The sequence below is a fragment of the Pinus tabuliformis genome, chromosome Q (assembly GCF_031772625.1).
Source record: "Pinus tabuliformis cultivar Carrire ecotype Pingquan chromosome Q, CPIR1, whole genome shotgun sequence".
Taxonomy (NCBI): Eukaryota; Viridiplantae; Streptophyta; class Pinopsida; order Pinales; family Pinaceae; genus Pinus; species Pinus tabuliformis.
The window spans coordinates 420,789,280-420,801,409 of record NC_142296.1 but is presented as its reverse complement, the minus strand read 5'-3'; the positions used below and the strand labels follow the sequence as shown (position 1 = coordinate 420,801,409).

Here is a 12,130-nt window from a genome sequence, read left to right as displayed (position 1 = left end):
AATAATACTTATTACATATAGGAACCATAAAATTACATCAAATTGCATGGAAATAAAACAATAAAATACAAATGCTCTGTTTTACCTCAAAACAAGTTTTGAGGTTAAAGAGATTTATTTAGCTTACAAAAAGGATGTTTATGATTTGTTGAACTTTATTTACCCCCTCATGTGTATGCTGACATTTATTACTCTTTTGAATGACCATGGTGAAAAACCTTAAGACCTAGTGAAACTAAAGTCTAATATTGATTTTTATAAATGATGTGAATGGGAGTGACTATGAATGACAGAAAAAATATGTGAAAATAGGCCAGCAGGTATATGGCATGAGGGACAAATGAAATGAAACCCTACCATCAGTTGATCCATGACCTAATGGAGTGCAGCTCATCAGAATGGGACACCTAATATGAAATTCAAAAGATAAATTTGATCACTAATGGCAGTGTGAAAGCAATGACACTAACATTGGCTCCAATGGGGATGGTAGCTCCTTGGAGGTGCCAAGAACTATAGATCTTTGAAAAAGTACACTAGTGGCTCTTCCATTGGGCAATACGGTCAATACATTTTGAAAACTGAAAATGCTACTATTATATTGACTCAAGACTCAAATTGACTCAAGACGCAAACCGACAAACTGAAACTGGCAAACTAATACAAAACTCAAACTGATAGAAAACTCTCAACTTTGTAGCCTTCACCTTGGGCCCAAAGCTGAAATGTATTGCATATTTTGAACACTTGCAATGAAAAGAAAACAATATATACAATGATGGCTTCATGACTTCAGAAATTACCCTAGAAGAAGTAGCGCTTCAGGAGCCTACCATTGACTGGTCCTCCTGAACAATCTTGTCTGTCCATCTCTTTGAGTAGGAATGCATTTTGCCCTCTGTATGCAGCAATCCTATAAGGTCCCTTCCACAAGTTTTCAAACTTGCCATGCTTGCCTTTATCTTCATTCCTCGCATCCCACCGTAACACCACATCATCAAGCTGGAATTTATCTGCTTTAGTTTTTCGATCATAGATCTTTTTGATCTTCTCTTGCAATCTGAAAGTATTTTGGAAGACTTCCTCCCTTGTCTGTTGTAAATGTATCATCTGATTTATTCTTCGTTGAAAATCATCTTCCTCACTACCAGCTTCCTGCAAAAGTTTCACAACTGGGACTGCCAGGGATGTCGGAAAGACTGTATCAATGCCATATACAATTTCAAACGGAGACATACCTATAGATTTCTTCTGGCTCACTCTGTCTGCCCACAAAGCATTAACTAACTTCTTATGCCAGCCTTTCTTATTTGTTTCCAGCAGCTTCTTTATGATATTCACCAATGATTTATTAGATGATTCGGCCAGACCATTACCTTGCGGGTAATATGTCGTGGAGTGACCCAAGGTAATCTTATATTTGCTGCAAAAATCGATCATCTTCTTGGACTTGAACGTAGCTGCATTATCTATTATGATTTTACTAGGACAACCAAAACAAGATAAAATATTTGATTCCAGAAATTGAATGATTACCGTGTCAGTTGCCTGGCTGGTCGAAATTACTTCAATCCACTTGGTAAAATAGTCCATTGTTGTCAGAATCCACTTGTGCTAAGCCAAGGATGTTGGATGAATCTCACCAATAAAATCGAGTCCCCACTGCTGAAAAGGTGCGCTGACTTCAACCGGTTTCAAAGGAAGAGGCAGCAACTTTCTTTTCCCTTGAAAAACCTGACACTCATGACAATTCATGACTGTTTTATAGACATCTGAAAACAAGGTGGGCCAGTAGTATCCCGCTCTCAAAATTTTGTTTGTTGTTGTCTTCCAAAACAAGTGGCCACCACAGTCACCCTTGTGAAAATCACTCATTACCTGCTGGGCTTCATCTTCGATTAAACAGTTCAGCAAAACACCACCTGGATCCTTCCAATAAAGGGCATTATTTAAAATGCAGAATTTAGCAGCTTTTAGTTTAAGAGTTCTACCTTTATTCTTTGACATTTCCGGTGGCGGAGAAAGGTGTTGAAGCACATAGACAATATCTGAATACCATGGTGACTGAAGGAACATTTCAGACACTTGAATTAGAGAGTTGTCCTCTTCATCTTCAGACATGGCAACAATAAGATTTATATCTAATGCATGCAAATTTGATTCCGCCATCAACCTTGCCAGACCTTGTCCTTTGATCAGCTTTGTAGGCTTGATCTCCAAGTCGTATTCTAACATTGCTGCAATCCATTTTCCCGTCTTCCTTCCGGATCGGTTTGTACCAGCACATCCTTAACTGCTATGTTGGGAACATATGCTAGGATGTGAGAGTGTAGAATATACACTCGGAAGTCTTTCAAGGCTTTAACAAGAGCAAGAGCCTGTTTTTCAATAATGTTTCACTTCAAAGCTGCATCCCTAATAGTTCTGCTGAAGAATGTAATGGGCTTTTCTACTTGATCTCTCTTTTGCATTAAAACTGCTACCATGGTATGCTCAGATGCGAATGAGAATAAAATAAAATCTTGTGTATAATCTGGACTAGTCAAAATTGAAGTTGTAGATAAGGCATACTTTACCAAATTAAATGATTTCATGGCTTCTTCCCTCCATTTCACCACACTATCCTTCTTCAACATATTAGTGATTTCTCTCAAATGTTCAGCAAGATTAGGTACAAATTTTCATAAGAAATTCATCTTACCGTTCAATGCTTGTATTTACTTCTTGTTCCTAGGACAATCTATCTACTGAATTGCTTCTACTCTTGATGGATCAATGTGAATGCCTTCCTTCAAGATGATATGACCCAAAAACTTCCCTTCATCCATAGCAAAGAGACTTTTCTTCGGATTGAGCGATATTCCAAATTTCCTACATCGTTGAAACACAATCCGCAAATGGTGAAGGTGCTCATCATCTAAATTTGAAAACATTGTCAAATCATCTAAATATACAACCAAAAACACATCCTTTTCATTAGCAAAAGCAATGTCCATTGCGCACTAAAATGTAGCTCCAACATTTTTCAAACCAAACGGAATTTTAGCATAATGGAATGTTCCCCAAGGGGTGGTGAATGCAGTCTTGTCACGGTCATCTTCATGCACCAAAATCTGATTATATCCAGAATATCCATCAAGCAGCGACATACGCGATGCTCCAACCACTCTCTGGAGGATGTGATCCATCTTCGGCAGTGGGTAATTGTCCTTCAATGACACTTTATTTAAATTTCTAAAATCAATGCACAATCTGATCTCCCCGGTCTTTTTCCTCATAGGAACAAGATTAGAAATCCAATCAAAAAATCTGATTGGAACAATTATACCAACCTTGTATAATCAATTTACCTCTTTTTCAATTGAAGGCAGCAACTTGGGATTAATCCTTCTCAGCTTCTGACGGAATGGCTTCTGATTTGGCTTGATGGGAATTGTGTGTTGAATTATGTCTTTGTTATACACCTTTAAATCTGAATAATCCCAAGCAAACACATCAGCAAATTCAGACAAACCAATCTTAACCTAGTAGCTAGCCCTACCAGGTCGAGAGAGGGCTATCTCCTTGTCAATCTTAGTTGAGATGACTGAATCAAATATGGATTTTAGGCTAGGTATAGTAGCTCTATGGTTTTTTGATTGATTTTGTTTGGGTTTGAAATAGCAAGAGAAAGGATGATTTGGACTATGGAATCGATGTCAGTTTCTGCCGGCAAACGTGGGGCAAAGTAAGTGCCATGTTCAGCCATATTGAAGATAGTGAATGTGAGTAGTATAAGGTAGAAAGCCCGCTGCCCTGCAGGCATCAAACAAAGGATGGTCTACAGCAACAACTTTAGATGAAAGAGAATAACGAGGTTGCTCAACAAAGCATCTAGCAACGAATGAATTCTGCTAAGACTACCATTACAACTAACAGCAAAATCATCATGAAAGGAGCATCATTATGGATGAATTCCTAACATATCACTTAGATAATGCTGAAACAAAGGAGAAAAACATAATGTGTAAATGAATTACAGGAGAAAAAACATACTGAACATTTAAGCACCGTGATGAATCCTAGGCCTAAAGGGCAAAAACTGCTTTATTATGATATTCAATAAAACTTTACACAGTCCAAATGCTTCTTCCTGTTGCAAAAATCGAACCATTACATTTTCAAAACTAATCCTATATATACTAAATTACAAATCTATTTTTATTTCCTCAACATGGGAAATAAAAAATAAAATAAAATCCTATTAATAAATACAATTAATATTAAAATCCTATCATGAAATAATATCAAAAATAAACAATATTCAATAAGGCTCTCGTGAGCTCTGGCAAATAGAGTTGTTTTGAAAACCAAAATTAGTGAATTTTTGTCAAGATCTGTTTCCTTCAAGGGTGGAAGTCCACAAAATCTGCCCTTTACTGTTTCAATCTTTGACTGCTAATATTAAGCCCTAAAAAATGAGATTTTCCTTAACCACTGCTGGATTTGTGCATTTCCTACAACGGGACCAACAGAATGTGAAGTAGGTTGCCTCCTTCTGTGTCAGAATGTTTTTCACTACCCATCTTTTCAGAAAACACATTACGCTCCTGCTCTTCCAACTCATTTATAATAGCTTCAGAAACTTACCAAGCCTCCATTTAGAAAAACCTCTATCAAAGAAGTGACCACATGCATGAAAACAAGTTATCACCATCTGAATGCGAAAACAGTCCTTTGGTGGATCTAGTGTGTCAAGCTCTGTAATATCATATCCAAAGAAAAGAACCAAATAAAGAGTATCAAAAATCACAAATGAAGCAACAAGTTGATCACTGTATAGCTCTCCTAGAAGGCACATGTGTGCTATACATCGCTGCTACATTCCATAGTCATTTAGCTCGAGACCTAGCCTGATTTCTCCAAAACCTTGTTAACAACAGCAACAACAATGCTTCTTGGTGAGGACTTAAGCTTGTCGTAATAGATGCAATAAGGTGTACTTGACTATACTTTCCCTTGTGAACCTTCATAAAACACTTCAAGACATATGGTTCGTATTCACTCTAGGGTAGTTTTCGAAGTTGAAGGAGAACATGCTTTATAAACTGTTTATCCAAGTCTGAAAAAGAAGTTTCCGCACATACTGATGCAAAGGAGGTCGAACTTTAGAAACCCTGGTAGATTTTTCAGGAGGCTTACAAAGATAATAAGCATTCTCAACGAATGTACTGTGTGGAGCATCAAGATTTTTCACATTTTTCAATCGCAACATTATTTCTAACAATGTTTGCCACGCATATGGTTGTTTTGAGGGGAACGATACAAGAAACGCCCACAGGTTTTGAGCAAATTGCATGCAACATCAATATTGTGATGAGTTAACTCATCCAGGCAGGACTTAATTTCAACAATAATGACTAGCTGGACCACCAGCGTTATGTGCTTCCCAAAATGTATTATAGAGGCCATTGGGTTTTTTTTTTGTTTTTTTACACATTTCCTCAAATTTTCAAATGTCAGTTGCCTTGTTTCAGCCTGTCCTTTAATGTGCATAGTGAGAAACGATGCAATAAATTCTGCAGTCTCAGATCTAGCTTGTTCAATTGGAATATTTGCATCAAGGGCACCTCTTTATTTGTTGGAGATGTCATGGCTAAATTGTGCATGGTTCATTTCAGGAATGATAATAATAGTTCTGACAACATATGTATTGAAATTCCCCATTTCAGGTTCTATTCTATATATTTCACTTGCAATCTTTGCCATGGCAGCCACTTTGAGTTGGCCATCAAAACCGCCAGCAAGGCTCAATACTGGTTTTGGATACTAAGCCAAATTGTCAAAGCTAGTGTCAAAGAATGAACCCATCTCAATGAAACCCTCTGCTCGCTTCTTTGCAATACTTCTAGCACACCACGCACCAATACTATGACCTGCAATAAAATTTTTACTGATAGACAGTTCTCCAAGTATAAATCCTTATTCTTTCACCCTTGTGATCATCCCATCTATGTTGGCTTTCAATCAATGATGAACTTAAGCTCCTTTCACCAAGATCAAGAATTGCTGCCCACAGACGGAAGGCAGAAATATTTTATAAAAGTTTGATCAGAGGAAAATATGCTTGAGGTGATGTAAATGCTCCAAGGAAAACAAAAGTAAGAGTACATCTATCCCATTATTCAAAGTATACATTAAGGAAACATTTTCCATATCCTTCCTATTTTGTAGAGGTTCCAATGTTTCAACAACATCACTCATGAGAGGCCTTGCCTTAGGATTTTGGTTAAGGCAGTGATAGGCCAAGCTACAAGCTTTCTGGGCACCTTTCATGGAATACTGTTCTTGCAGCCTAGGATCAATAATCTGCAGCAACCTCCGCTTATCATTTAAAGTGGATGAGCCCAATCTACCAAGTTGTGTTCTCTGTTTGGTCTAGTCTTATCCACAGACCGTCTTCCAGTAAACAACTCAAGGAGCACTACACCAAAGCTGTAGACATCACTTCTAGCCATCAAATGCCCAGTCATAACATATTCAGGAGCTGCATAACCATATGTCCCCATGACCCGTGTCGAAACATGAGTTTCATCTCCCTGCGGTCCATCTTTTGCAAGTCCAAAATCAGATAGCTTAGCTGTATAGTCTGAATCCAATAAAATGTTGGATGTTTTGAAATCTCTATAGATAACTGGTTTCTCTGCTCCATGAAGAAAAGCAAGCCCTTTGGCAGCCCCAAGTGCAATCATCATCCTTGTAGACCAAGGCAAAGGAACAGATGCCTTCCGAAATAGATGATTCTCGAGACTGCCACGAAACATGAACTCATAAACCAGCAATCTATGGTCATCCTCGCAACAGTAACCTATCAGTTTAACCAAATGGGGATGACTCAGCTATCCCAGAAAAATAACTTCCGTCAGCCATTCCCTGTGGCCTTGAAAACCATTTTTGTTGAGAACCTTCACTGCAACAGGTAGAGGTTTGAGGCCTGCTCTGACATTCTCATCTACATAACCTTTATATACAGTTCCAAAGCCTCCTTCCCCCAAAATATAATCGGAACGGAAACTTTTGGTGATGACCTCCAGTTCAAACAATGTGAAAACCAACACGTTGGATCTAGAGTCTTGTCTCAGGTCTTCTACAGCCCTGGGAGTTGATGGATTGCTCAGATCTGATGAAGACAAGGATAGTCTCTTAACCGGGGTGGGATTTCTGCCTATTGCAGGAGATGGGTCTTGTTGTTCTTTCTTGCGTTGATGTTCTTGTTGTGCTAATAGTACCGGCTGTGTCTGGAACGTGCCTGGTTTAGCTATGGGAACAATACTAGTGACATCAGACTCCTCTCTTGTACCACAGTTTCCCATGATCAATTTCAACCCAAATGCATCCTCCCCTGTTCATACCTCCAAGCTCCACTGTTGCACCAACCACACAACAGCACACTATTGCAGTCACTGCAAAAGTGGGTCTAGCATATAAGAAAATGGGCTCTCAAAATCTGCGTTTACACTTGTAGATGAACGGTAATGCGGTGACATGCTCACAACAGAGTTCCATGATTTTCTCTTGGAAAAGCTTACAACACCGCCCAATAAGCTCCTTCTCTAAGCGAATTTAGGTAGGCATATAGACACAAGCTGATGAATGACAGTAAGTAAGGATGACAGCAAATACTAAATGAACATCTAAATGAGACCAGCAGCTGTAAACTTTTCACCAACAATATCCCTGTCAACGATGTACAATGTCGTCTGCACAGGATATCTCTTTCAATCAAAGCAGAGAAACGAGCTCGCCATATGTTGAGATGAGGATTAGCAGCACGGCAAAAGACCTCAAATTCTATGTTCTCTTCTTTTCTATCACAGTCCAGCCACAAAACCAGACACTGACATTTCCTAGCTTCCTCTGGATATTTCAATACCTGAACTGCTGCACGGGAGGGTCTTTGAGCCAATCACTCATTCGGTCATATCTTTTGATCTGGGAGCCGGTTTTTGGAGTGTAATATACCATTGGAAATCTCTTTCCGAGATGCTCCTGATGAATAGACTTATGACATGTTTTGTGCTGAATATCATGTGCAAAACATCTAACCAAACCAAACATAGTAAGAGCTCATGTTGATCCCTAGTGACAGGGTGCGAAGACTGAATCTAACATTGGATCCATTGGGGATGGCAGCTCCTTGGAGGTGTCAAGAACACCATAGCCCAAGTGCCTCATCCATTGGGCAATACAGTCAAACAACCGCAAACTCAAAACAACTCATACCAATCCAAACATACACATATTGAAACCTGTACATAACAAATACCAGAAACTAAAATGCTGCCTTTGGCATCTTATTTATTTACAAAGCTACCCTACTCGGATGAAAAATCAATAGATCAAGTAATGTTATAATTCCAGACCAACCAATCAAGAAACTGTGACAATGATGTTTTTGTTTGATAGTGTTTGAACCAGAACATAGTTGGAAATCCTACCAGCAGTATATACCCATAGTACCTCTGGCTCTGTAACAGTCAACTTGGTTTTTCTTTCAACTTAAAAATATATTCCATGTATGCTGCTATAGGATCATAGAAACCAGATTCAATCTGTTGCCCCAGCTCATTAACATATCCTCGCTGTAAATCATAACATCCTTCCATCCAACCATCTATGGGCAACCTTACCTTTTCGTCTTTGGGAGGAGGAAAAGTTTCCAAGAACTGTTTAGGGTCTTGGAATTCATGTAATTTAATTTTAACATCCAATAGTTCAATTTCATTTTCTAATATTTCAACCACTAAGCCAAGAAAACAATATTTATTCTCAGGTGTGAGTCGGCTAGATTTCAAGCTAAGAAGAAATGATGTTAAAAACCTCTGATCAATCTGAAATTTTGCTATCTCATCCCTTAAATCAATAACATTTCAATAGATAATGGATTTTCCACATACCCTGTCATCGGTGATTACCATCAATGTTCTGAAAACTGGATTCTTTGGCAGTGAAGTCGAAGCTCAAGATCTTGAACATTGGAGTCATCAAGTAGATGATTTCAGCCTTCTGGTGTCTGATAGTTGTCCACCATCAACAATAAGATCTAAACTTGATACATTTTACTGAGGAACATAAAACTACATTCCCCAGTATGGTCGCCACTATGTTAGAGCCTAGATCGACCTCAGGCTGAAGGGAGGCAATCTTAGGATAACCACAAACCACGCTTAACCTAGTAGCTAGCCCTACCAGGTCAGGAGAGGGCTCTCTCCTTGTCAATCTCAGTTGAGATGACTGAAATAAGGATGGATTTTAGGCTAGGTATAGTAGCTCTAGGGTTTTTGTTTGATTTTGAAGGTTTGGTTGCTGGATCAAATGGAGCAGGCAGCTTAGGTCTGGGAAATCAAATTAGGGATGCAGACATGTTCTGTGGGTCAAGATAGATAAGTGTTTATGCACTAGTAATCGAGTGAGGTGGTTGGTTTAAGACTGTTGAGGGGTTAAGGAGGGAAAGTAGAGACCATGAATCCTCTTCAGACTGTTGAAAACATTAAAAACTAAATGCATTCCCAAGGCAAAGCACTGTTATCAACGTATTCCGCCTATTTCTCTTGATTCATTTAGTTTAGAAGAATGAAAAATATTTTGAAACATATAACACATAAGAATAACTCATTACAGAAGAATAAACAATACAAAAACACAGTATCACAAGAATCCCACAAAAATAGCTACAAAACCTGGTTTTATTCCTTGCCAATCTGCTGATACAAGTATACAATGTGTGCACCACTTCCAAAAGAGTCCAACCTTTAAAAATGACTAAGAAAGTACATAATATAGGAAAGAAAACCACCTGATCTAGCCATCAGGGGTCGAATCCAAGAGATCAGGAGTTGTTTCAACCACATCTAAACTAGGAACAAGAAAATAGGTAGTGGAATAGCTTGCCTCTAAAACCAAGGAAACTGATACATTCACTTCCAAACCACTTGTAACTGATGTATCTACCCCCTCAAGTCATTTTACATTCATATTTACATTGCATTACATCATTTACAATCATAAATTTACCAAGGATGAGAGAAAAAGTCAACTGGCAGTCAAACTAGGAAAAATTTCGGAGTTCTGGGCAAAATTGGCAAAATCAGCTATATGCGCAACGCCATCTCCTGTATGCGCAGCACCGCTTCTAGCCTGTTTTTGAAGGTCTTATACTCCACCAAATCAGACCCAAGATAGCTTGTTGGAAAGCTCTGTCTGTCTAGTTTCTGAAACATCTTGAATTTCCTGATTTGGAGGTCATTTGCCCCTTCAAAAATGAATTCTCCCAAGACTGCTTCCTGTGGGTGCAAAAAGTGGCAGAGAGGGAAATTTTTGAGTGTTTTTTTCCCTTTAGATGACCTAGTTTTGCTCCAAATGAGATGAAACTTTCAGGGATTAATGTCCTCTTGATGTTGAATCCATATCTATAAGCCATTTCTCCTAAGGATGCACCAATCAAATGCGTAGCGCCACTGGCGTTGTGCATATACCACAATTTCCTGTGTTGCATAATTCAAAAATTTGAAATTGACAAAATTGTTTCAAAATTTGCCCAGTTTTGGCTCAAAGCTACTTCATGGGTTACTTTGTTGGGCTAATGTAACATCAGCCAAGATATTAAGCTTATCCTCCTTCTTTTTTCTTTTTAAGGCCCTCCTTAATCTTGCCTTAAGTTGCTTAATCCTCATGTTGCATATCCTATTCCGGGTCAAATAATGATAAGCCATATGGCGAAGCATTTTCTTTTCTTTATTGGCCTTCTCTAGCAACTTCTCAAGGTGAATGTTCACCCTCTCTAACCAAGTTTCTCGGTCATCTTCAATTTCTTGTTCAATGGAGGTCATCTTGACCTTTGCCTTCTTTGCCTCTTGCCTCTCTTCTCTAAGCATTTGCAACTCCATGATAACTTGCTTGTCAATTAATTGCTTGTTTTCCTGCTCAAGGTAATTAATGATCCATTTTTCTCTTTCCAAATTGATTGATAGGGCTTGAATGTCAGCCTTTTGCTCCTTGATGATCAAATATTTGACACTCCTTGGATTTTGAGCACCTAAGTCCATGACATTCACTCCTTGTGTCTCCTCATGGTCAACAAGGAAAAAATCTCTCTCTTGTCCATCACTAGGATCATCCTCATGCATCTTTTTCTTTCCTTTATCTCTGCCCTTCTATTGCTGCCCAACCTGTACCTATTTAGCCAGAGAAGAAGGCAAAGCCCCTTCCACTCTAGGTGGAGATAGCATTTTCCTGTGGTCTGTAGATGAAGGCGAGACCCCTTCCACTCTTTGTGGAGATAGTACTCGCTTGGCAGCTGAAAAGAGCATCCTAGTGCCTCTCTCATAAGTCAAAAACACAGGTATCCCCACAATTTTAGTTTCTTGAACCTTTTGTTGTCCTGAAGGTCCACCTTCCTCCTGATGCACTGATGAAAATATTTGAGGGCCTTTGAACACTTCATGAGAAATGAAGGTTTCCCATGGCATTCCCAACTGATTCAGCTGATGTAAAACAACAATTTTAATTAAAGAGAAATGATAAATGTTGTTGAGCTGCTGTGGGTAGGGTTTCTTTTTCGCAAAAACTGTCATCTTCTCTATGTTTTTTCATATGAAGTAGGGGATGTTCATCATTCTCACCCTGGTAAAGTGCATCAGCAATCTAATATGATAAGCATACAATCTGGAGAACCTACCCTCACAAGTAAAATACATGATGATGACCTTCATCAGTGAAGCAAACATGTCCTCGAAGAATTTGAAAGGAAACTCTCTGCTGATTTTGCTATGGTATTTAGCCTTAATATAAGGCTCATAGTACTCTCAGTCAATGTTCTGTCTTTTGTTCCATTTCTCACCTACATCTGGAATGCCTATAGCCTCTGAGATAATAGTAGGTGACAAAGTAAATGTGACTCCAACAAGATTTACTACATTGCTGTCTAGATTTGTTACAAACAACCTTGCTAATTCATGATGGAACTTAACCCTCTCTACCATTTCACAAAACTCAAAACATGACTGATGTTTAAAGCATGAGATGGCCAGTGGATAAGCAAGTAATTCCTTCATACTAATGGGCTCCTCCCTGATTATCTTACCCCCTTTGT

The 12,130-nt window shown here is 38.7% G+C and overlaps 1 pseudogene; it reads right to left on the bottom strand.

Moving 5' to 3' along the window:
- Nucleotides 1-6,090: 6,090 nt before the first annotated feature.
- Nucleotides 6,091-7,397, bottom strand: LOC149219996 (putative serine/threonine-protein kinase PBL8 pseudogene; annotated as a pseudogene).
- Between the last annotated feature and the right edge of the window lie 4,733 nt (nt 7,398-12,130).